The sequence below is a fragment of the Anas platyrhynchos genome, chromosome Z, assembly GCF_047663525.1.
Source record: "Anas platyrhynchos isolate ZD024472 breed Pekin duck chromosome Z, IASCAAS_PekinDuck_T2T, whole genome shotgun sequence".
NCBI lineage: Eukaryota > Metazoa > Chordata > Aves > Anseriformes > Anatidae > Anas > Anas platyrhynchos.
Window position 1 is genome coordinate 37,041,785 of NC_092621.1, and position 4,971 is coordinate 37,046,755.

Consider the following 4,971-nt stretch of genomic DNA (forward strand, 5'->3'; position numbering starts at 1 on the left):
TAGGTAGTGTGTGGCTCTCCCCTTATCTCTGCTGGAGGAAGGGTAAAAAGCTCCTGTTACCTTACAGGCACTTGTGAATATCTTCCTGTTGTGAGCCATCCAAGTGCTGTAAGGCCACCAGACTCTGTCTGCCAGAACCCCTTTAGATAACTCTCCTCAGATGTCTGCAGGGAAAGTGTCAAGGCTAACACAAACACGCATAAAACGGGCTTTCACAGGAGATGTGTGATCCAGCAGTTAAAGTCGTGAGCAGCCATGGTGGCTGGAGAGTGGGCTGTTAAAATGTCTAACGAGCAGTGGCTTCTTCAGGAAAGAGGAAGAGGGAAAAAGTTGCAGTGAGCTGCACAACCCCTCGATGCATTTATAGACATGAACCTGAAACCATGGGATGGAATAACAAAAGGAGGTATTGCGTGCCACACCCATTGTGCCCACCTTTATCAGTTCACACATGTCTTGCTGTTTATGCAGCTGGGACCACAAAGACAGATTGTCCTTATTGCTGATATGATTATTAATAATGCTTTCAACTTTGTAAATAAAAAAATAAATAATAATAATAATAAAATAATAAAAATAATAAAAATAATTAAAAAAACATGCTACATTTTCTTCTAAATCTCCACTGCTTTGCTATCAACTTGACTGTGAAAATAACTGGAAAATTGTGTTCTTTAAACAAGGCTATTTTTTTGTTTGTTTATTTGTTTGTGATTTTACCACTGTATATATATCAACTATCATTCTATGTCTGGTTATTCTTTATGCATACAGAGATAATTAAACCTCCTTTTTTTTTTTATTTTTTAACATAAATACAGAAATCCCTAAAAATATTGAAAAGCAGGGTCTGACTCTCTCCCACCTCTTTTAAGATGTTGCAAAACCAGAGATTTAAGAGAGATTTTGGAATAAATTGCTAATGGAAACAGACATTTAAATGCATGTACATGAGTATAGAAATATGGGCACACCAATCTCTGTCCAAATATACTTATTACGTGTTAAGAAGACTAACATGTGTGTATTTCACATTACTTGAAAATTATTGTCATGTTAATAATGATTCAGCAGCTTCAGAATTTTAAACTATTCTCACCTACATCCTTCAAAATTTGCTATGACAGCACAAATATTTGCATGATTTCATTGTTTGTTTGTTTTTGTTGTTGCTTTCTTGCTTTTTTGCACTTTTAAATTATTATTTTCACTATTTTAAATTTTGCTTTGTCATTAGGACACACAACCTAGCCAGCTATCTGTTATATTAGCAAATAAATTTTTTAAATATATTTTTGAAGTAATATATTCATTGATAACTTTCTTCCATTCTTTTATGCTGATTGCTTAGAACTACTAGCATGCATATCACTAGCCTATCCATGTTGTTTTCCCTTCTCAGCTGTACTGATTTCATAAATGTAACCTGAAACTGACTGAGAGCTGCTCCTTGAAGTCACCAGGTGATGACAGCTCTGTCCAATCTGAAGGATGTGTGTGAATCCTTGGGAAAGGGAACATGGAAGCTGCCTGGTGACATTTTATCTGGTGGTCCTGAAAAGGTTGTATTGCATGTAAGGTTCTATCTATTTCAAAATTGTTTTAGAAAACCAGCACAGCAAAACTTGCCTTGAAAAAGGCTTTTTGGGTGATCTGCATGTTACTGCTGCATACAATATGTTTTTATGATACGCTTCTTGAAGAGCATTATTCAGTATGGTAATATACAAGTAACCTACACTTCCAATGGTATTATTTAAGCAAATCTTCAAGAAAACAATGACCATCTAATCAAGTAGTTCAAAGTGCTTCTTTATGAGCATATTGATCCCTTATGTTATCTTCTTGCAAAGCCCAGTAAGGGAAAATGGGAAAAGAGCTCCAGGTTTTAATGTGGTCCTGGTCATTGTAAGAGTAATTTCCTTCTCTTTCATGGATATAAAAAAGCATATATTATGTGGGCAGAAGATTCTGTGTTCTGGTCAATAACACAGGCCACAGAGGTCAATGGCATTCAGGCAAGCCTGCCTGAAAGCCCCTATAAATTTTCAAAGGTGAGGGAGGGAAGACTTAGAAACTGGATGTGTTCTGCCTGTGCAGGAGGAAAGATAAAATGCCAGTCTTGTAAATGGGAACAGAATATTAAGTCTCATAAAAACCTAAAGAGGCTATAATGTTTCCTCAATGGAGGAAGAATTTTGCCCACCCAGGTTTTATTTTACTGCAGGGACACATAAAAGGGTGCTTGAAATTAATGCTTAGACCACAACTGATCCACCAAGGCAAAAGCTAAAGCTTTCTTTCAGCCTTCTCTTCTGCCCCCATTCCTCTTTTGTCACCATCTATTTTGATGTAGCACCTTCAGAAGAGGCAGTTTATCACTGACACTGTGATGAAAACTCCCACCAACTCTCCTCTCCAGATGTTTCTTGCTCTCTGCTTGCAAGCCAAAGTTGGGCACAGGCCCAGATAAATATTCATATTCTGACTCTGCTTAGGAATAGATGTACCATTTTATGAGCTATGTAATCCAGCTTAAGTCATTCTCTACACTTCATAAAGACTATTCCTGTCATAAAATTCTCTGTGACTCTCTTTTAGGGTTTTGGTGTCTGTAACAATACAGTAAGACAGACCATGAAACCCAGTATCAGAGTTGGGTATACATGGAATAAATTATCCCTCTCTTTTCCTATATATGAAATATTACTGTATATGTCAAATCAGTTTATAAATGTAATAACAGACATATTGAAACAGTGCAGTGAAAACAGAAATGCTTTGCATGTCTGGAGATGGATAGCCTCTTTTTGACTTTTTTGACTGTGTTTTGGAGTGTGCACTTTCTTTCATATATCCTGAGGTACTAGCTGTCAAAACAGTTTAGTTGGCATTCTTCACAGTGAAACTGAGCCTGAGAGAAAAATCAAGAGATGTTCTGAAAGCTGACTCAAGCCATGCGCAGAAAAGTAAATTGAACTCAGAATGACTCACATTCCCAAACAATTTAATCCTGCCAGGCATTGCCCTGTATTTTGATAGCTACAGATTTCCTTTGATCCCTATGATGTCCTTAAAGAACATCTAAGTCAGTACCTACTCTTGAGCCAGTCCTGCAATCCTATGCAAAAACATCTTTCTAATCACTATCAAACAAAGAAGCATCCAGCAAATCTTGAGACCTGCTCAGGATATTTTCCAGGATCTATCATTATTATCATTATTATCAATTATATTATAATTATTATATATTCTACAATATAATAATAATAATAATAATAATAATAATAATAATAATAATAATAATTACTGCATTGATTTATGTTTATCTGTGTACATCAATCTCTTTTTTTAAGGAATCTGGCATGGTAAATGTAAAGTTTCCATCACTTCAGTAATAACAGCAGCATGTTCTTACAAAGAAACATTCAATCCTTTTTATATTTGCTGAATATATTAACTTATAATTTTTCTTTTGCTGCTTTTAGTTATTTCTCAACACATAGAGGGACCAGTACCTACTGCTTCATAGCACATATTACCTATGTGCTATCAGTCCTATAACGGTATGAAATGCATGTGACAAGGTGAAACAAAGGCTGCTGAGTTGCAACAAGAATGAGGGAATAATTAGAGAGAAAGGGTAAACCACAGAATGACAGATGGAATACTTGCAACATTTAAAAAAATCTGTAGTTTTCAAGATCTTGTTGGGAGACAAAACTAAGGAGTTTTGAAGCAAAGGGAAAGTGCATATGCACATGGTGCTCATTTGGTTAAGATAGTTCTCACGGGCTTTTTGTGGGTAAAATCAGGACCATTTGAAGATGGCTGATATTTTCTTTTCTCCTGACACTGGGGCTATGTGCAACACACAGGGGTGTGACTATTTGGACACCACTGGCTCCAAGTACAACTTCAGCCTACTTTTGAAGCACTGAGGGAAGGAAGCTACATCAAAACTAAAATAGTTTGCTGACTTACCAAACTTCTTTTCAGAGAGACAAGTGGGGATGTTCTTGTCTTCTCCAAGAGAAGGCTTTCCCCCAACACCATGGAATACTGGTTAATTTACATGTATTTATCTAGACTAAATAACCCACAAGATCATTTTCTGTTGATAGGTCATTAAGTCTTTGAAAGGAGATGTGAGCAGGGAGTTGCAAGCAAGAAAAAAATAAAAGAATATATAATCAGGGTCAGAATATATAATCAGGGTCAGCAGTGTAAGCAATACAGAAATAGCTCTTCACATTTGTAGCATCTTATGAATAAAATATTTTAGAATGATAAATGTCCTAGACACAAATATATGTATTACAGAGAAACTACAAGCAGAATGACACAGCATATCTTGGCCTAGTTTCCCATCAGCTTTTGCAATATCATTTACAGTTGTGAAATTATGATCAATACTTATGATGTAACGAAGAACCGTATTTTGGGAAAAGGCAGTCATACAGTTCAATACCCTTTCCTTCAGCTATTCTTCTTTGACTTAAAGAATCACAACAACACCAGCTAAACCTTTTGTTGAGTAGAGTGTACATGTGCTAGTAAATTCCAAAGCAAGGTCAGAAGAGCTTTGCTTCCAATTTCTCTCAATAGGTGACAGAATATTTTTCCTTTTGTACAAGAAAAGATGGAAGGAAGCCTTTCTTCAAGAATAAAGATACACAGAATGAGGCACAGCAGTAAGTCTGTGATGTTTTGACCAAAATCATTCATTATGTCCCATTCATATTGCTCTTCAGAGTGTTGAAATATTTGCATGAATTTCAATTAAAGGGACTCTGTTCTGGGAATATCCTTAGTTCCCTGTCTTCAAGACATTTACACTTTCCTTCTGTTCCCTTCAACTTGTAGATGATAGTAACCTAGTTTCCCTGGGTGGGATTAACTTAAACAAACATACACATTTTATGGCAGACATCTCCATTTGAGACACTCAGCTGCAGCTACTTGAGTTGA